Below are 22063 nucleotides of genomic sequence, written 5' to 3' on the forward strand. Positions count from 1 at the left end.
GAAAATGAACAGCCTTCTTATATCTTTACTGGACTAATATTCCATTGGGATATGTGTACTTTTACTCAAGTGCTTGATTTGTGGGCCTCAACCTGATTATTATTATAGTGACTATTTGCATATAACTGCTCAATAGTTATTATTCTTGAGCCTTAATGAGTAGATAACTAATGCATTAGTTATTGATTGTCGTGAAATTGATCAGTAGACACAACTTTGGGGTGTTAATGAATATTACCTTGTTCTTGAATAATTCCTTATTAGTTATGCAATAAGAAACCGAAAGTGTTACCGAAATACGCTAATTATGATTATAAAAAACGTTCTGACGAAAAAACGGTAAATGCATGTTACCGTAATTTATTTTGCATGCAGACAATGATTTAAAGTCCACGATAAAGTCTGATTCTCTGCTAGAGATAACGCACAATTCTCTGTGTGGTCGTAAATAGCTGTTCGTTAATGTGCTTTGATGCAGCCTGTTTTGTTAAAAGCGCTATATCAAAAAAAACAACCACAAATTCTATTATGTTGAATGCATCGCTTCTCATTTTTGGCGCCAGAGCCTTTGCGATGTTTCTGGTCATTCGCCTTTAGGGTGCTGACACCCATCAGACCGCCGGAAAGAGTGCTTCTGATGGGAAATAAAAACGCAGGTGCAAGAGGTTAACACTAAGATCTGGCAAACAGAACAGTTAATAAGAGGAACCAAATGTGAGGAATGTGGAGGCGGTTCACCTTACATCACCTCTTTAGAGCAATAAGCGTTTTAATATTAGCGCATGTGTGCTGACCGATTATATAGAAACAGGAACTGAGATCTCAACTGATGTTCGCTCTTTTCACAGGCAGGCGCTTTCAAACAATGCCATACCTCTCACTTTCTGTTTACGGTTTAGTCGAACGATAATATTACGTTTCAGTGGATTTTCGCTCATTTAAAGCCTTATTGGAGATAAGCAAATAATACATCATTCAATTTTAGCATCGCTTTTTTCTATTTGCATCCAAAGGAGGTTTTAAGAGTTCAGATGCAGTGCTCTGCCTGTAATTACCATCTGAAATTTTTTCTAAAATGAGCCTTTTCCTCAGGCTCTCTATATTTGAATTCTCTTGATAGATTTCACTTCAAAACCTAACAGGTATTCTTAATAAAACTTATGACTGGGCCCACACCCCTGGACTATTTATTTGTTTTAGACCATGCATCATTTGCACATATAAAGATAACATTAAAATGGTATATATAAATGCATTAAAATTTAAAGACATTAAAATTTTTTTTTTAGGAGGTTCATCAGAAATCAATCAATCATTTTTATTTATATAGCGCTTTTAATAAAAACACAGGTTGCATCAAAGCACTGTACAGTATAAAGCAGAAGAATATAATGACAGGGATGTATAATGAAGAGAGGAACAATTTCTTATTAAATGCAGAGACGATCTTTGTAATCAATTCAACAATAATCACTAGAAGTTAAGTGTCCCCAACAAAGCAAGCCAGAGGAACCAAACCCCATCCATACAGAATAGAGAAAAAAAAACTTTGGGAGAAACCAATCAATCAATCATTTCAATCATTTTATTTATATAGCGCTTTAACAACACAGGTTGCATCAAAGCACTGTACAGTATAATGACAGGGATGTATAATGACGAGTGACCAATTTCTTATTAAATGCAGAGACGGTCTCTGTAGTCAATTCAACGATAGTCACTAGAAGTTAAGTGTCCCACAACCAAGCAAGCCAGAGGAACCAGAACCCCATCCATACAGAATAGAGAAAAAAAAAACCTTGGGAGAAACCAGACTCAGTTGGGGTCAGTTCTCCTCTGACCGGATGCCCAGCACTTAACTTCCAGTTCAATTTTAAACACAGCTGTGTCAGGTAGTGTAAATGACTTAATGTGTAAGTGTGTGTGTGTGTGTGTGTGTGCATCAGGATCTGGTGATCTGTCCACAGAGTGTATCTAGGTGTTCTGGTCTCTGATGAACATAATCTCTGGGTGCTGATCCACCATCTAGTCTGGATACAAACTGTGAAAACAGATTGAGAAAGAGACAGGACTAATATTAGCGTAGATGCTATTCTTTTACGATGTCACAAGTACATCGTATTGTAGGAGTAGTGTTCCCGGTTCCAGCAAATCTAAGTGATGCAGCCTGAAAAATCCTTTAACGGATTTGAATAATAAAAGGTGTGTTGGTGTGTTATGTGTAGGCTAAAGTTAAAAGATGTGTCTTTAATCTAGATTTAAACTGGCAGAGTGTGTCTGCTTCCCTAACAGAGTTAGGAGATTGTTCCAGAGTTTAGGTGCTAGATAGGAAAATGATCTGCCGCCGCAGTTGATTTTGATGTTCTAGGTATTATCAAATGGCCAGAGTTTTGGAGAACGTGCAGCGGACTTGCAGGACTATAATGTTATAAGAGTTCGCTCCAAGTATTGAGGAGCTAAACCATTCAGGGCTTTATAGGTAATTAATAAGATTTTAAAATCTATTCGATGTTTGATAGGGAGCCAGTGCAGTGTTGACAGAACGGGGCTAATATGATCATACTTCCTAGTTCTAGTAAGGACTAGCTGCTGTGTTTTGGACTAGCTGAAGTTTGTTTATTAAGCGTGCAGAACAACCACCCAATAAAGCATTACAATAATCTAACCTTGAGGTCATAAACATATGAATTAATATTTCTGCATTAGAGGTTGAAAGCATAGGTCGTAATTTAGATATATTATTAAGATGGAAAAACGCAGTTTTTACAGATGCTAGAAACATGATTTTCGAAGGAAGGATTGCTGTCAAACAGCACACCTAGGTTCCTAACTGATGATGAAGAATTAACAGAGCAGCCATCAAGTGATAGGCTGTGTTCTAGATTATTATGTGGGGTTTTAGGTCCAATTATTAGCACTGTTAGCACTCTGTTTTTTTCAGAATTTAACATTAAGAAGTTACTCATCATCCAGCTTTTTATATCGACTATGCATTCTGTTAGATTCTCAATTTGGTGTAACACCAGGCTGCGCTGAAATATAGAGCTGAGTATCATCAGCATAGCAGTGAAAGCTAACACCATGACTCCTGATAATATCTCCCAGAGGTAACATGTACAGGTTGAAAAGTAACGGTCCTAGCACTGAGCCTTGAGGAACTCCATATTTCACTTTTGAGCGATACGATACCTCCTCATTTAGTGATAAAACTGATAGCGGTCAGATAGGTATGATTTAAACCATGCTAAAGGCGCTTCCTCTAATGCCAACATAGTTTTCTAGTCTATCCAAGAGAATGTTGTGATCGATAGTATCGAATGCTGCGCTAAGATCTAATAGCACTAATAACGAGATAAAACCACGATCAGATGATAGAAGCAGGTCATTAGTAACTCTAATGAGAGCAGTCTCAGTACTATGGTACGGTCTAAAACCTGATTGGAAATCCTCACAGACACCATTTTTTCTAAAAAGGAATACAGTTGTAGAGGATACTACCTTTTCTAGTATCTTTGACAGAAAAGGGAGATTAGAGATTGGTCTGTAATTTACTAAGTCTTTGGGATCAAGATGTGGTTTCTTAATGAGAGGTTTAACTACAGCCAGTTTGAAGCTTGTGGGAACATATCCTAATGACAATGATGAATTAATAATGTTCAAAATAGGATCTATGACTTCTGGAAGCAGATCTTTTAATAGTTTAGATGGAATAGGGTCTAACATACATGTTGCTGGTTTAGATGATTTAACAAGTTTGTACAAGTCTTCTTCTCCTATAATAGAGAAAGAGTGTAATTTTTCCTTAGGGGATCTAAAGCTCACTATCTGATGTGAAACTGTAGTTGATTGGCTGCATATTTACAATTTTATCTCTGATGGTATCAATCTTAGAAGTAAAGAAATTCATGAACTCATTGCAGCTATACTCTTGGGGAATATTAGCACCTGCTGATGCTTTATTTTTTGTTAATTTAGTTACTGTATTAAATAAATACCGGGGGTTGTGTTTGTTTTCTTCTAAAAGAGATGAAAAATAATCAGATCTTGCCATTTTTAATGCTTTTCTGTATGACATTATACTCTCTCTGCCAGGCAATACGAAATACTTCTAATTTAGTTTTTCCACCTGCGCTCCATCTTCCGGCTGCTCTCTTTAGGGTGCGTGTGTTGTCATTATACCATGGAGTCAGATTGTTTTCTTTTATCTTTTTTAAGTGCAAAGGAGCAACTGTATCTAAAGAGAGTGCATAGTTTCTGTTACATCATCAAGTTTTTGCATCGTATTGATGAGCTAAGGAATTGAGATAAGTCAGGAAGGTTACTTAGAAAGCTTTCTTTTGTGGTGGAAGTGATGGTTCTACCATACTTGTAATAAGGTGCAGAGTTTACAGGTTTAACTATACAGAGTTCACACAAGACTAGATAGTGATCTGAAATGTCATCACTTTGCTGCAGTACTTCAACCATTTTAACATCCATTCCATAGTAACAGTACTAGATCTAGAGTAGAGAAAGAGGAAGTTGAGCAAGCATGTGAGTTCCTGCTAGTTATATCAGTTTCCTCTACAAAGACCTGATGTGTAAGTGAGGATGGTGATAGCAGAATAATAAAAAACACTTGATAAAGTCTTGAATGAAATGGATTATCTTTTTTATCCTTACATTTTCAAGTACTATTAACAACTGTATTTTACACTGAAATGAAGTAAAAAAGCACAGTGACGGGTCTGAAGAAACACTGATGTTTATTTAATGATCTCCACAGAGAAAAGTCACAGGAAAGTGTTACAGGAGATTGTTCGTGAAGGCCGTTTAAATGACACCAGACAGGCAAATACACGTTTAGTTATTACTTAAATGCAGGCCTTCTCAGAGCTGTGATGTGCAAAAAAAAGGAAAAACATTTATGTAAATGGATCAGCGTGTGTGACACAAGTCCGCAAATAACTATACGTGTATGACTCATGCTTTAAAAATAAATCTTCCCTTTAGCTTCCTGCCGTTGAGTATTCATCCTATCAGTGCTTCACCATCTTTACACAACATCTCTCTTCTACTTCAGGCAGAAAACAGAATCAAACTTCAGACAATAAAACACTCATGGTGTAAATTTTTGCATGATTTACTTCCACTAAAATGCCATTCTGTGTATCAGTATCAATTCTTTCAATATTCTAATTATAATTCTATTTATTCTAAGACAGTTCAGGCCTCAGAAATGAATTCTTTACTAATCCTCACTGTCCCTTAAACCACTAGGTTGTGTGAAAACATGTATTTGAATATTAAAGAAAGCCTAATTGCATTTGAAATGTGTGTATGAAATTGTTTTCTTGAAATGTATTCGACGCAGACGTTGAAATGTCTCGTCTTCGAGTGGAACATGGACTTATTTAACACTTTTTGCATGCGATGCGGAGACGTATATATGCTTACAGCATTCAACTTTTAAGTGAGCCATTTCCTTCCACATACAGGAAGTCACATGACTCATGTTTAAGAAATCCACCCCTGACTGACCTAAGATTTCAAACTCGCCTTCAGCAGAAAAAACTGAAAGCATGGATCAAACTGTAATATAGAGAGACATTCAGACCACTAGCATAAATGATTGATTTACTTAGCTCTTTTCACAATACACAGTTTTAAAGCTTGACAGAAAATGTGTTTAGCAGATGCATGCACACACACACACACATATACACAAAGTAAAAAAAAAAAAGTTTATACAGTGTATATATATATACAAATTATTATTTATATTTCTGCCTTTGCAGACGCTTTCTTACACCCTTTTTACATTTCAGACATTATCAGGCCTTTTCGCCCTTTCTTTCATTTCAACATATTACTGGTGCAATATTTATTTGTAAACAGAAGTGTAAACTATTAACTTTTCCATCAAGGGACAATATTGTTTTCATTGCATTACATTTTTACATTCAACTTTAATAACTGTATCTGTGCTGTCTTGCATGACAAATTATTTAATTTAACCAACTGCAATACTTGAAACTGAAACAGCTGAAGGAATAAACCTGTATCTAAATTATACGCCTAAAACAGGAGCCAAAATCGCTGCAATATGACGATAAATTATTATAGATTCTCTCTATAATCCCACCATACAATTATTGCGATATGAAGGTGGAAAATATATCTTTTTTTACATTTTATAGTTAAATAATTCTATCTAGCGCACGGAATTTAAATTTAAGAGCACCAATTCACATTTCTTAAGTAAAATTTAAGTCAGAAAAAGTCAGTGAATTGACTTAAAACTGACTTTAAAGGAACACTCCACTTTTTTGGAAAAGGTTCATTCTCTAACTCCCCAGAGTTAATAAGTTGAGGCTTTTTATCCGATTCTTCCGATCTCGGGTCTGGCGATAGCACTTTTAGCATAGCTTAGCATAGATCATTGAATCCAATTAGACCAGTAGCATTGTGTTGAAAAACGACCAAAGAGTTTTGATATTTTTCCTATTTAAAACGCGACTCTTCTGTAGGTTATATTGTGTATTAAATGGCAGAAAATGAATAGTTGTGATATTCTAGGCCGATATGATTAGGAACTATACTCCCATTCCGGGCGTAATAATCCAGGAAGTTTGCTGCCAGCAGGCGCAGTGATATCACGCAGCTTCTGGGAAAATAGTGCCCTGACACACACCAAAAAAGTGGAGAGTTTCTTTAAAGGGACTCAGCCATGCTTTTATTTGTAATATCCTGCCTCAGTCTAAATTAAAGTCACACTGGTGTTTCAGAGAAACAAACTAATTAAATATAATGGTAAAAATAACAATAACAGAAGCAGTCATATACTGTAAAACAATTACACTCTGTAAAACAAATAAAGCTTCGGTGCTTGCTTACAAAAACTATAATATGTAATAGTAATAATTACAGTAACAATAATCGTAATAATATGGTAAAATAAAATGTAACTGGTGGGTTTTGACAGATTCTGTATCAAAACATAACAGCCCAAAACAAATATAATTAAATAGTTCAGTCAATTGATTAATCGCAACTAATCATTATCCAAAATATAAGTTTTTGTTTACAAAATATATATGAGTGCATATATATATATATATATATATATATATATATATATATATATATATATATATATATATATATATATAAAGGCAAACACATGCATGTATATATTTAAGAAAAATGTTACGTTTATATATATATATATATATATATATATATATATATATATATATATATATATATATATAAAACTGATTTAGCATTGATGAAAATTAATACAGTGAAAAACATAATGTAATATGTTAATACAAATGTTTCTAATCCCATTTTATTTACCAGTGTCTTCCTGCTGACCTCTGATGATCCACTCCAACCACACTAATAAGCAAAAATAGTTGTTTTTTTAATTTGCTGAAGAGTATTGAACCTTCTTCTTCTGTGTACAGACGCGTAATTGACTTTTTCCTTTAGCCTGAGGTTAATTCACTACTTTTTGTGTGAAAGGCCCTTTACATTTGCTGTAAATAGAATTTCTTGATTAAAAGCGAACAGTCAAGCCCCTGCTCATACGTAGAAAAGGTAACGTAAAGTCACATAAATACATTAGTTACTTTTTATGGAAAGGAAGTTACGTAATGAGTTACTTTTTTAGGGAGTAATGCAATACTGTAATGCGTTTGCTTTTAAAAGTAACTTTTCCCAACACTCTTAAAGATAAGATCGTTTAAGGCTCAGTGCTGTAAAAAGCAATCTGATGCAGAGTGCTTAAATCTAAATTGTATTCCTCCGCTAGAGCGCTTTCACTCTTTGGCACATTTCATTTTAATCATTTGTGATTGATTGGTTAGTTGCACGAAGGAAAAGTTCCTCTTTGCCTTGAAATTCATGAGAAGTTGTTGTTAATTTTCGTGGAGTTTTTGCAATAAAGCACTCCACTCATTAGTGACCCTGCCTGACAAACGCAGATATTTTAACTGTTTTAACCCACCATTTCCTCGACTCTCTCATATCATTGTTAAGATTTTTGGATTTTCTGTGAGTTTCAAACTGCAACTTGGGAATTTTAAGCTTGTTCTTGCAGTCCTCCAGTCTCTGCTGCAATTGAGAAGTGCTGAAAACAGAAGTGCTCATTGGATTGAGGAAAAATACCATGCAGCTCAGTTCTCTTTTTCAATTGTCTTGCTTACTCAATATTTTTGGTTCAGCCCTGAGGTGTGCATTAAAGTTCTCATGCTCCAGTCCAGAGAGTGCATGTCACACAAAATCATTTACAACTGCGAACAGACATGTGCTTCGTATAACTGTAAAGCTCTCAAAAACAGAAGTGAAAGCGACACTTGGTTTCCCAGCTAAAGTGTGGTCTTCCAAGAGCTGTTGTGAAACTAGCGTCTTTGTACTTGCATGCGCCAGAACGCACTCCTCCCAGGTCGGCTTCACTCCTGCGGAGACATCGAGTCGTTTGGTCTAAAGCGTCACCTCGCCGTATTGAACCTCGTCCTTCTCTGTGTTCTTCTTCCTCCTCTTTGTCTGCACTTGGACCGTGGCGTATTCCTCAGCAGCAGCCGGGAGAGATTCTGTGAAGAGAAAAGAGAAGCGATGAAAACTGAGACATCTCCACACATGCTGAGGTGTAGTCTACTGCAGAAGTAACAGCTTTACCACAAACTGCTGACCGACTCATTTTCAACAGTGAAGACACTTTACTGAGAAAGTAGCAAACATTAAAGATGAAAGTAGTCAATGCAGTGCAAGTAAAAAGATCGGTTCGGTTCGCGTTCATTTCTTTCTACTTTAAAATGTTTTACAGCCTTTGATAACATTGTAAATTAGAAAACCATACTGCAGCAAAAACGTAAACCCTACTATTAGTTCACTTCGAGCGCGTTTTACGTTCTTTTGTAACAGGACAATTGCAATGAACTCATCATTCTTGAACCAGCCCAGCACTATTAAACTGGTAACTTCTTTTGCAGATGAATTATCTTAGCTACCAAACTGAATGATATCGATCTTCTAAACCGCTTTCTGCAAAAGACATCTTCTTGCTGAAACCCCAAGATAAAACCAGCTCAGGCGTTGAGCTACAATCAGCTACAATCTTTGAAAACAAAAGACTGATGGTTTTGACCATTCCTCTTCTTGTAAATAATGCAATAACACTGTAAAGGCGTGGTAGGTGATTTCAAGAACATATAGCATAGCAAGCTAGCTAAGATGCCACCACTTTGCAGTAATAAAGCAGGAACAGAGTGCATAGAGGTATGCAAAAATACAAAAATACGATTGGACAAACAAGGTCCTTTGCCTTCTACAGATGCTATAAGAATGTGAAGAAACTTTCAAACAACATAAAAACGTTTTCTGAACCAAATCACCTGCCCTACCTTTTACCATAATAATAGAATTTAGCATTACAATCGAAACTAAACAGTGAAATTGAAGAATTAATGTCATATATCATTTAAACTGTAACTTAAAATAGGCAATGAGTTACAGATTTAGTCTAGCACCAAAGGTTAAGCTTTGACTAGTCAACCCTGCAGTCATAGTCTTTCCATCATCCTACAGAAAGAGTCTAATGATAGCGCATCAAGCCACTTCTCCATTTATGCGTAAAAGAAGAAATACAGCTATAGGATTGCTTTGAACGCAGGATGAGATCTGACCGATTCAGAGCCAGAAGAATCGACTCCAAAAGAGTCATAACATCATTTACTACCAGCTTTCGAACTTTGGACTAGCTCTTTCCACATCATCATTCTGAAAGAGCAACAACAGAGCAATCTGCAATTTGCTTTTTGTAATATCAACTGTATGATCTGGAGTTATAGACAGTAACATCACTACTTAGCTGACCGAGGCTAATAAACACAAGATGGCCGATTCTTTGTGTTGTTTTCTCTGAGCTCCACTGAGTTTCTTACCTGTTTTCTTTCACTCTTTTCTCGTGATGGATATCAGTGTATATGAGCTCTGTATCTGTGTGGGAAAACACTGGCATTAGAAACAGATAAACTATAATCTCATAATTCAATCATTCAAAACTAACCTCATAGCAGTTCATGCCTGTCAATGCTTTGTCTTCATACTTAAATGTTTGCTAATGAATTACAGTTTTTCATAAACAAGGATTTACCATAATTGGCAATTAATTTGCGTAGCCCTAGATTTAAATGTAAGTCTGCGCTGTTTTTAAGTCAAATAAACTTGCACTGACTGATCTTAAAATATAAATATAAATATATATCTCAAGAGAGAAACCAGTAACGTTTTGTCCTTATTGATCTATTGATCTTAGTCTAAGCTCCGTCTGTAGAAGACAGGCCTTGAATGTCTATATTATTGAATGCAGTGTCAAAAAGAATATTAAACGCTTACATGTTTTCTGCAAGTTTGAGATGTTGGAACATGGTGTAAATATTTAACAATGTGAAAAACACAAACCCGCGAGCGATCGTAACTGCTTTCATGAATAATATACATACATTAAGTAGCTCATGTTCCATGAATAAGGCCAAATAATAAGGCAATATTTATCTGAGCTCATCGGTTTGTAGCAGTAAATGAGGAGGCATCACATCCATCACAAAGAAATAATGGAGTACCTCAAGGCTCCAGTACTGGGACCGTTACTTTTCACACTTTTACTTGTTACCTCTGGGAGATATTATCAGGAGTCATGGTGTTATCTTTCACTGCTATGCTGATGATAATCAGCTCTATATTTCTTCACGGCCGGTGATACACACCAAAGTGAGAATGCATAGTCGAAATAAAAAAAAAACTGGACGATGAGTAACTTAATACTAATACTAAATTCTTAAAAAGCGGAGATGCTTTCAGACCTAAAACCCCACACATAATAATCTAGAACACAGTCTATCACTTGATGGCTGCTCTGTTAATTCTTCTTCATCAGTTAGGAACCTAGGTGTGCTGTTTGACAGCAATCTTCCTGTTCAAAACCATGCATGTTTTTCGAGATTAGATTGTTGTAATGCTTTATTGGGTGGTTGTTCTGAACGCTTAATAAACAAACTTCATCTGCTGCAAAACACAGCAGCTAGTCCTTACTAGAACTAGGAAGTATGATCATATTAGTCCGGTTCTGTACCTCCCTATCAAACATCGGATAGATTTTAAAATCTTGTTTATTACTTATAAAGCCCAGTTTGCATTGTTTAACCACAAAATGTTTGCTCATATCACAAGGCTGGCTCATATCATCTTTTTCTTGTAATGTTTGCATTTTTAGCGTAAATGTCTTTCAAACTGTCTTTAAGGAAGTGCAATGACCAAACAATGCTATTCAGCAATATATATGCCACTAAAGCTTCCCGGAATTTGACAAAGTATTGTTTAGCTCCTCGATTGACTTTTCCATCAACTATTACTGCATTTCCACCTTTATCAGTTAGCAAATGTAGTTCAGTTTAAAACGAACTGACCTGGTGTCGACTTGAGCTGTTTTTTCTTATAAACGTAGCACATGGTGATCAACAACAGAGCCATGACCAGAGCAGAGCAGCACAAAGGAATCAGATAAACTACATATGGAAGAAAAACACATGGTCTTCAAATAGTTCATTCATACCAGCTGCAACACGAAGAACAACTACATGCAATGAATAGCACAGTAAATTAATGTGAGTCTAATTTTAGCTTACTTTTTGGGTTTATTTGTAATCCACACTTACACTTCCATGGAAACTCTCCAGGGCCCTGAGTGAGGTTGGATTCATACTGGCTGATGAGAAACTCGAACCATTTTCTGATGTCTGTGTGCTGCTGGTGACTGCAGAGGTCAAACCAGAGGTCAAAGTAGAGGTCGCAGCTGCAGTAGTTGATTCTGAAATCAAACATCAAAAGACTTGGTTTGAATATGTTTTCCACAAATCGCAAAAAAATAATGGCACGTATATGTTTTACAAATGCGATAAGATATGGTACTGCTACTGTATAGTTTTGTGATGCAATTAGTGCATTTTTGTTCTCATTATTACTTTTTGTCCCAGGAAGATTAGCAATCGCTTGTGGGAAGCTAACAGAGATCCACCTGTCTGTCTTTAAGCGATGTAGATTAAATAACCATATACATATTGCAAGTAAAAATTTATCCATAATTGCAAATAAAAAAAACTCAACTGTAAAATAAACTACAGTTTGTGAAATAGTCCCCATTTAGTTATGCAATATAAACATGGATTTTGTGAAGTGAAAAACAGATAAATACTATAAAAATATATATAAATAAAAACAAAAGGTTAGTTTTCACACAAAAAACTGAATCCAGCCTAAATCTGTTCTTCAATTAAAATCTAAAATCATCAGCAATACGTCAAAATATGCTTCAGAGATGCTGATAATTTAGACACAGATGAGTTTTGACAGGTTTTGTGAGATTTTGATGTGATGTCTTCAAGATCTCACCAGGACAGGGTTTGAGTCTCGTGGTGTTCTGTGCGTGACTGACGTGGTTCTTCACGCTGCAGCTGATGTCTCCATCACTTTTCTCATCCAGATCTATGCTGCTGTTTCCATCCTTCTGTGGATCTCCATTCAGAGTCCAGCTGTAGAGGAGCTGATCCCCTCAGAGGAGCAGGACACCCTCATCACCCACTGGAGGAGCAGGTGATTGACACTTCCACTGAGCCAATAGGAGCTGGAGGGAGGGACACACTACAGTCACATGACAAACACAGGACCATCTTCTTCTTCCACAATGACTCAGACTATTACTGGAGTATGTAGTGTGTTTACTGTGTGCTACAGGAATAAAAACCTTCACAGAGATTCAACTGAGAGAGAGAGATCTTTGGAGAACATGAGATGATGAGAGAGTTTCTGTACCTTCAACAATCACCTGAAGATCTCTAGATGTTTCTGAGCCGCTCTGAGTTCTGGAGAGTTAATCTATAATTCCCTGAATCTGTTCTGTTCACAGGGTTTATTATCAGAGTCCCTTTAATGACTGTTACTTCAGATCTGTTATTATAAAGATCACATTGACTCCTCCTCATTTCATCATTCTTTACTCTACAAACTGGATCATCTTGTGAGTTGTTTGTTCTCTTTTGTATCTTCAGATCATATTCACTAGAGTCCAGCATCAACAGATTGAGTTTGTGTCCCAGAGCTGTGTAACAGGGATCAGACTGATCAAAACTGCACAGAACTGATCCAGACCTGAGACACACACACACACACACACACACACACACACACACACACACACACACACAAACACACACACAATGAAATGTACCAAAATCTATATGCATCATTAATTAAAACCAGACACAAATAACAGAAAAACATATGAGAGGTTATATCTGATCTGAAGTATGGATACTGATCATAATTAATAGATAGTTTGTTGTATAAAACTGTTAATATAAAACATTTTAATTTGAAATGTCTGTTGAAAGCTGAAACATCATGTATATGATCTCATTCATTAAAATAATTAAAATATCATGCTTTCACTGTCTACATAGTTTTTTCTAAACAGCACGTTAAAATATTATACTATATAGATATTCTGATGTCATATATTTATAATAATTATTAAAACATTTACTTTCTGATCAGTCTCTTTATACTGTGACGTGTTTCTCTTTATTAATAATGTCTTGATCTTATATTTAATGGAAACAGATCATTTGATGAACTCTGCTTTATATAAAAAGTAGAATAAAAATAAAAACACTCACACTTTCACACAATGAACACTAAGAGAGAAAAATACTTCTTATTTTTGCTGAACATCAGAAAACATGACTTTGACTAGTTCTTAGTGTCCGATTCAATCTGTGTTAAAAGCACTATAGAAATAAAAGTGACGGATGACTAGATCCCTGCACACTCTTGATGTAACGTTCTCTATTTTTATTTCAGAGGTTGATCTGACTGATCAGCACGATGAGAAGAGTTCGATGTGAAAGTGACTCACATGCAGCGGTTTTCAGCAGCATCAGTCCAAAGATCAGCATCGTTTCTCTGAAGTCCATCAGAAGAACTCGATCGCAGCAGAAGAGAGTGATGCTGCTTCAGATCGTCTGTGTTCTGGATCTCATCGAGACGAGCGTCTTCACGCCGAGACTCTGGACTGACTCACGAGGAAAGAGGAAGTTTCTTCTGACGGAGGAAGACACACGCCGTTAGTTTTTCACTAAAATACAATCTAAAGCAAGAGAAAGAAGGGACGATCACCAGGAACACTTTCTGAAATAAGTTCAAAAGAATCTTGTTTCAGGGGGAGCAACAAGTGGTCGAGATTTGTTTCTAAGTGAAGTAAAATAACTAGTTAAGCTTAATCAAATAAAACGGTATAGTTTATGTTTACATGTATTTATGACAAAACAGAATCAGATCTACATGCATGTCTGTATCTCATTACTGAGTGTGTCCTCATGGTTTTTTAGACTATTAAATAATTCATTAAATTAATACGTTAAAGCATCAAAGTCAGGCTCTTTCTTTAGTTCATTTATGTTCTTGATTTAGGATATTTACTTCATTTACCTCAGTGACAGTGACGGTCATCAAACTAATCCACATATTCTGAAAACTGACTTTTAAAATGAAATAAAACAGGAATAGCGTAATTCTATACAGTAATGACAGACTTTTACAGCTGGTTTCACAGACAAAGGTCTAAATCTAAGACTTAAGCCAAGTCACCAGACTAAAATGTACATTTGTTTCAGCTGAAAGAAACACAGACTGATCCTCTATTTATCAGTGCCTTTGTTTTTCTCAAGATGCACACCAGCGATGTTTTTAATGGGACAGGTTTATAATATAACTGTGGTCTAATCTGGTCTAAACCGTGTTTGTGAAACCAGGCCATACGCCTATCAAAGACAGAAACACACTTCCTTTGTTCTTGAGCGACATCTGCAGGAAAGAAACAAGAGACGCTGCTAAACATCATATTCTGTATGTATTTATTGTTTTTCCGCTTACATTTATTGATGCGTGCTGTTGTGTAAAATGTTAACCGCTTTATTGTCATGAACTCAAAAAACTAACTTTCAGCAATGACCCCATGTACAATGTCTTAGTAACTTTCTATAAGGATGCAAATATCTTGGGGAGAAAAATCCACGAAGGTGGTTGTATATGTTAAAACTCGTCTGCAAATTCAAAGCAAATCAGAGCCTCTGGCAGCAAAAACAACACAGCATAAAGCGGAGAACTTCAGACCGATAAAACATCTAAACAGACCCTGAAAATTAAAGAAATAAAGCCAAACAACAGAATAATGTAAGAGCAAAAGAGTATTACATATAAAAATAAACACAATGTGATCAATCTGATTCAGAAAAAGGACTATTTTATCAGTGATGATCAGAAGAGTTTCATGTAATCTAATAAAAGTACTAGTTAGTTCATTCAAAGTGTGAAGACAAATAAGTAAAACAAGCGATAAAACTATTACAAAAAGACCTTGAAACGCGCCTGAAAATAATCTTCATAATTAAACTGTAGAAAATCTGGTTTAATCCACGCAGGAATCTCTAGTTTTAACTCATCTTTGGGTTTTATATTAAAGATCTGAGGTTGATTGGGTGAAAGCTGGACTGATGAGAGAATCTGAGAGATTATGAAATCATTTCATAGATGTGATGAATCTTCTGCTGTGTGTTCACGCCTCCTTCTCTAAATCTTCTCGTCTCTTCCTGATCTTCTTTGTTTCTTTCCTAAAAGCATCACATCATCATCACCTTCATACTTTAATATCCCCATATCAAACTCATAATGATGATGATACAATGTCTCTCACTGACGTGGTGTCTCATGTAGATGGAGTAAGCTCCTAAAAAGACCTACCAGAACCATCATCTGAAGACACCAGACCAGAATAAAACACCAGAGACACTGACACACAAACAATGCAATCAATCACTAACCAATCAATGTTAGGGTTTCTGATATCTGTAGATTCACAGAAGTGTCTCACAAGCAGAAGCAGGGTTTGATTTTCCCGTGGGTGTTCTGTGCGTGGATCAGACGTGGTTCTTCACGCTGCAGCTGGGATGTCTCCATCACTTCTCTCATCCAGATCTATGCTGTTTCCATCCTTCAGTGGACTTCATTCAGAGTCCAGCTGCAGAGGATTGGATCCCTCTCCTCAGAGGAGCAGGACACCCTCATCACCCCACTGGAGGAGCAGTGATTGACACTTCCACTGAGCCAATAGGAGCTGGAGGGAGGGATGGCCACTCAGTCAAGCATGACAAAAGTACAGACCATCTTCTCTCTTTCTTCACAATGACTGTGAGCTTCACATTGAGTATGGTGTGTTTGCACTGTGTGCTACAGGAATAAAAACCCTTCATGAGATTCAAATCTCTGAGAGAGAGATTTTGAGAACATGATGAGCTAAGAGAGTTTGTACCTTCACAATCACCTGAAGATTCTAGATGTTTGAGTTAGTTCTGAGTTCTGGAGAATTAAATTTGTAATTCCTGAATCAGGTTTCTGTCTTACAGGCTTATTATCAGAGTCCCTTTAATGATTGCCATTTTCCAGGCCTGTTATTATAAAGACATCAAGCATTGACTCCCTCCTCATTTCAGACACATTTCTTGCTTCAATAAACTGACATCTGTGTGTGCTATGTTTGTTCTCTTTTGTATCCTGAGAGATCATATATTCACTAGAGTCCAGCATCAACAGATTGGAGTTTGTGTCCTGTGAGCCAGGTAACAGGGACTGACTGACTCAAAACTGCAGAACTGATCCAGGACCTCTAGAGAACAAAACACACACACACACACACACACACACAGACACACACACACACACACACACACAGAGAGACACACACACACACATTACAACATGATTACACACACACACACACAATGAAATGGACCAAAATCTATATGCATCATTAATTAAAACCAGACACAAATAACACAAAACCTCAGATTGAAAGTCAAACTAAAGGTCAAGCTGAGAGGTCACAGCTGCAGAGACCCGAAAGAAACATCAGCAGAACTCACTGTTTTTCAAGTAGCAAGTAAACTGCAGCATGTTTACTTGAATGTTTTAGATGCATTGAACTCATTATATATTTCTGATAATTTACACCTCTACATATTATTTGAGATAATGTGAGAAAATATATAAAAACAAAATATATATATTTAAATTCAGACAATCTGTATATATTTAATAAATCAATAATAATGTCAAAATTATTGGCTACCATATTGTCATCATAAACCTGAGAGAAATGTGTCACATTACATCAAATAAAAATGTACTGTTTTTCACCTGCAGTAATAAGCATCAAATAACAAAATATCATTATAAATAATCATTGTATTAGTCTTTTTTAACTGTTTGTAATAATAATGCAAATAAAAGAAAAGATTGTATATAATCAAGTATTTTCTTTATACCAAACTTATTTTTTTATTTACTAAAAATACAAGTATATAAACAAACTATATATATATATATATATATATATATATATATATATATATATATTATATATATATATATATATATATAGAAACTCATATGTCTCACTTATTAATCATCTTTAAGAGCATCAACTAAAGATTTCTCATAAAATCACTATCAACTGCCAATCCATCAAAATATATTTCAGAGATACTACCAGACACAAGAATATTTTCGTGGTGAAATGTGATCTTTTAACAGATTTTTGACAGGTTTTGTGGAGATCGCACATCACTGTTGTTGATGCTATTCATCAAATACTTCACTGATGTCTTAAGATCTCACCAGACAGGCTTCTTGAGTCTCTGTGGTGCTCAAAAGGTGATCTGACTGCCCTCACACGCCTGCAGCTGATGTTTCCCCGCTCTCATCCAGATCTATGCTGCTGTTTCCATCCTTCAGTGATTCCATTCAGAGAGTCCACATTGTAGAGGAGCTGGATCCCCTCAGAGAGCAGGACACCCTATCACCTCTACTGAGGAGCAGGTGACTGACACTTCCACTGAGCCAATAGGAGCTGGAGGGAGGGACACACACAGCCGGGCACAGCCAAACACAGGACGACTCTCTTCTTTCTACACGACTAGACTATTACTGGTATGTAGTGTGTTTATCAAAGTTACAGAATAAAAACCTTCATGAGATTCAACTGAGAGAGAGATCTTTGAGAAGTAGGTATCATGAGATGAGAGGAGGTTTCTGTACCTTCCACACCACACTCAAGACTTTAGATGTTTCTGAGCTGCCTGAGTTCTGGAGAATTAACTATAATTCCTGAATCTGCCTGCCCACAGGTTTATTATCAATAGAGTCCCTAATGACTGTTACTAGGTATTCATTTCTATAAAGACTACATTGACTTCTCCTCATTTCATCATTCTTTTACTTCCTACAAAACTGATCATCTTGTGGTTGTTTATCTCTCTTTAATTCAGATCATATCTACTTAGAGTCCAGCATCACCAGACTGAGCTTGTGTCCTAGAGTTGTGTGAACAGGGACTGACTGAGACTGTGCAACCAACTGATCCAGACTTGACCAAAACACACACACATACACACACACACACACACACACACACATACACACACACACACACAGACACACACACACACAATAGCACACAGACACACACACACACACACACACACACACACAGAGAGACACACAGCACACACACACACACACACACACACACAGACACACACACACACACACAATGAAATGCACTGCAATCTATATGTGACTATTATCACAACCAGACACAAATAACACAAAAACTCAGATTAAAAAGTCAAACTAAAGGTCAAACTAGAGGTCACAGCTGGGCAGTAGATGATCCTGAAATAAAACATCAGCACAGAATCATCGAGATTTTTCTCAAGTAGTAAGTAAACTGCAGTGCTGTTTGACTAATGTTTTTAGATTTACTTGAACTCATTATATATTCTGGATAATTTGCCTCAAATATTATTTTAAGACATGAGGAAATATATATAAAAACAAAAATATATATTTTAAATTCAGTATTAACTGTATATATTTCTAATAAAACTTAATACACACAAACAAAATTAATACACTTATATTGTCATCATAAAACCTGAGAGAAATGTGCCCATATTACATCAAATAAAATACTGTTTTCACTGCACACAAATAACAAAATATCATTATAAATAACTGTATTAGTCTTTAAACTGCACAAGTGAAAATAAATAAATGCAAATAAAAAGAAAGATTGTAAGATAATCCATATTTTATACAAACATTGTTTTTTTATTTCACTTGAAAATGTTTGTTGTTGCTGGTAATTTAGTGCTAAGTAAAAGTAAGTAAAAAAGTGCAACACATAACAACTACATATATATATATATATATATATAGAGATATATATATATATATATATATATATATATATATATACATATATATATACACATATACACATATATATATATATATATATATATATATATATATATATATATATAAACCTAGCCTCACTTTGTCGCTTCCATGGTTTCTGGAGAGTAAAAAGATACCATGACGAAATAAACTTGGGTAGATTTAATCAAAAGGCAAAAATCACGTGCCAAAAGGCAGGCAGAACAAAACCACGTAATAAATTCGCTCATCAAAATACTTCACTTGATGTCTCCAAGATCTCTGTACAGGGTTTGAGTCCTGTGGTGTTCTGTGCCAGGATCGACGGGTTCTTCACGCCAGTGTTGATGTTTCTCTAATTTTTCTCATCCGATCATGCTGGGCTGTTTCCATCCTTCTGTGGATCTCCATTCAGAGTCCAGCTGTAGAGATGATCCTCAGAGGAGTGGACATCCTCATCACCCCACTGGAGAGTGGTGTGATTTATATCATGAGCCAATAGGAGCTGGAGGGAGGGACACACCACAGTCACATGACAAACACAGACCATCTTCTTCTACACGACTCAGACTATTACTGGAGTATGTAGTGTGTTTTACTGTGTGCTACAGGAATAAAACTCTTCACAGAGATTCAATGGAGAGGGAGATCTTTGGAGAACATGAGATGATGAGAGAGTTTCTGTACCTTCAACAATCACCTGAAGATCTCTAGATGTTTCTGAGCCATCTGAGTTATAGACAGTTAATCTATAATTCCCTGAATCTGTTCTGTTCACAGGGTTTATTATCAGAGTCCCATTAATGACTGTTACTTCAGGTCTGTTTCTATAAAGATCACATTCACTCCTCTTCATTTTACCATTCTTTACTCTCTACAAACTGGATCATCTTGTGGGTTGTTTATTCTCTTTTGTATCTTCAGACCATATTCACTAGAGTCCAGCATCAGATTGAGTTTGTGTCCCAGAGCTGTGTAACAGGGATCAGACTGATCAAAACTACAGAACCGATCCAGACCTGGAGAACAAAACACACACACACACACACACACACACACACACACACACACACAGTATACAAAGTCATAGAAAACAGAAGTGATTTAAGGTGTAAAAGATTTTAGAATTAGAGCTGTGAAAAATAAAAGCAGTAGTAATTGTTTATTACATATAAAACAGTTTTAATAAAACGATCTCAGCTCTTTAAAAGGTAAAGTAATATCTTATAGTTGTTCAGTAAATGTATAGCTATAATCTGCACAATGAGATTTTATACAGGTTGTGAAGAATTTTAATAACTTAGAATTTCAATTATTAATTTCAATTTTGATTTAATGAGTCTTTATCACAGTTGCTGAACTCTATCACTGACTGAAACTTTTCTGCTCACAAATGTATAATATGATTACACTATATTAAAACACTAAGCAAAACATTTGAACATCTAAAACAGAAAAAAAAACCTATTAGGATAATGTGCATGCTGTTTTGTAATGTAATATATTACAATATATTGATTAAAAAGTAGAGTCTGATGAAAGTCACACTGCCACATGCAGCAGTTTTCAGCAAGAATCAGTCCAAAGATGAAAACACATCAATTCTCTCTGAAGTCCAGCAGAAGAGCTTGAGAAGCAAAGAGAGAAAATTTTTCGCTCTGACAGAAGAGACAACTGACACTCATCTGTTCTACAATACTGTTGTTAAACTGACTGCACAGTTTCTGTATGAGAGGAGAGGAAGTTCAGATCATACATATGTGATGGGGTTTTGCAGATCTTGCACAAGAACACAAATGACATTTTCATAGCCTTTGTGTGTAAGTGGTCAGAAAGAAAACCAGTGGTCACTAAAGAGACATTAGTAACGATTTGCATGTTTTCTGTCCACTTTTACGCAAAGCTCTGAATCTTATGAGGAATAGGATGTTTCTTCCTGTTACTGTTAACTAGTAAAATCTCAACCATGAGAATTTAATGAATTTGATCAAAGTGTTTGAATATGAAACACTTTGAAAGCAATAGCCAAAGCCCCATGAAGCCACTCACACTGTGCCTAACAACGCCCCTTAGCTGTTAGAAATTCACTGTAACATTAAACCACAGCTTCCTTTTTTTCCTGATTTTTTTACTTACTTTTACGTAAAGAACTATGAATTATCATTAGTTAGGGATGCAATTGCATCATGGGTGAAAAGGGTGACAAAGAAGCACAGCAATATTTAAAAGACTTTTTAGTTTTAGTTTAACAGTTACTGCCAGAGAATATTTATTTTTAATTGATGGAGAAAAAAAATATGCCAAAAACCTTGGTGGAAAAATGACTTTTGGAGGATGAATTACCCGCAAGCCACTGATGGCAGCGGAGATCATTCATTAGCTCAGTTTACAGCTATTTTCACAGACAGTTTCTAAGGCTAAGACTTTTGAATTTATTACAAAAATGATGATTATAACAAATTGATAACAATAATGCATTCAATATTTTAAGCAGTATTTTTAGATTTTTTTAGGTTTGTCTGAATTTGTAGGTTTTTTTTTGTACACCCACACTCCTGGAGGCAATATCCGTGGTCTACTTCTGCCTCAGTCCGGAGATGCCTATTAAGCTATGCGTCGACGTAAACTAAGACAAACTTATCTACCGAAACTCCCGGGAGGACCTCATGCATGCTTGGAATACGGAGGG

At 35.9% G+C, this 22063-nt stretch overlaps 2 long non-coding RNA genes across 2 annotated transcripts; both read right to left on the reverse strand.

Annotated features, from left to right (window-relative positions):
- Positions 1 to 9937: 9937 nt before the first annotated feature.
- On the reverse strand, positions 9938 to 11734 carry LOC122335391. The gene is made up of 3 exons (XR_006248961.1): positions 11703 to 11734; positions 11454 to 11552; positions 9938 to 9984 (listed from the first exon to the last, which is right to left on the reverse strand). It is a non-coding gene; the product is annotated as an uncharacterized LOC122335391 (long non-coding RNA).
- Positions 11735 to 12620: 886 nt separating this feature from the next.
- Positions 12621 to 20944, reverse strand: LOC122335395. Its single transcript, XR_006248962.1, has 3 exons — positions 20929 to 20944; positions 20062 to 20393; positions 12621 to 12667 (listed from the first exon to the last, which is right to left on the reverse strand). It is a non-coding gene; the product is annotated as an uncharacterized LOC122335395 (long non-coding RNA).
- Positions 20945 to 22063: the final 1119 nt, after the last annotated feature.

The sequence above is a fragment of the Puntigrus tetrazona genome, unplaced genomic scaffold, assembly GCF_018831695.1.
Source record: "Puntigrus tetrazona isolate hp1 unplaced genomic scaffold, ASM1883169v1 S000000769, whole genome shotgun sequence".
In the NCBI taxonomy this organism is placed as follows: domain Eukaryota; kingdom Metazoa; phylum Chordata; class Actinopteri; order Cypriniformes; family Cyprinidae; genus Puntigrus; species Puntigrus tetrazona.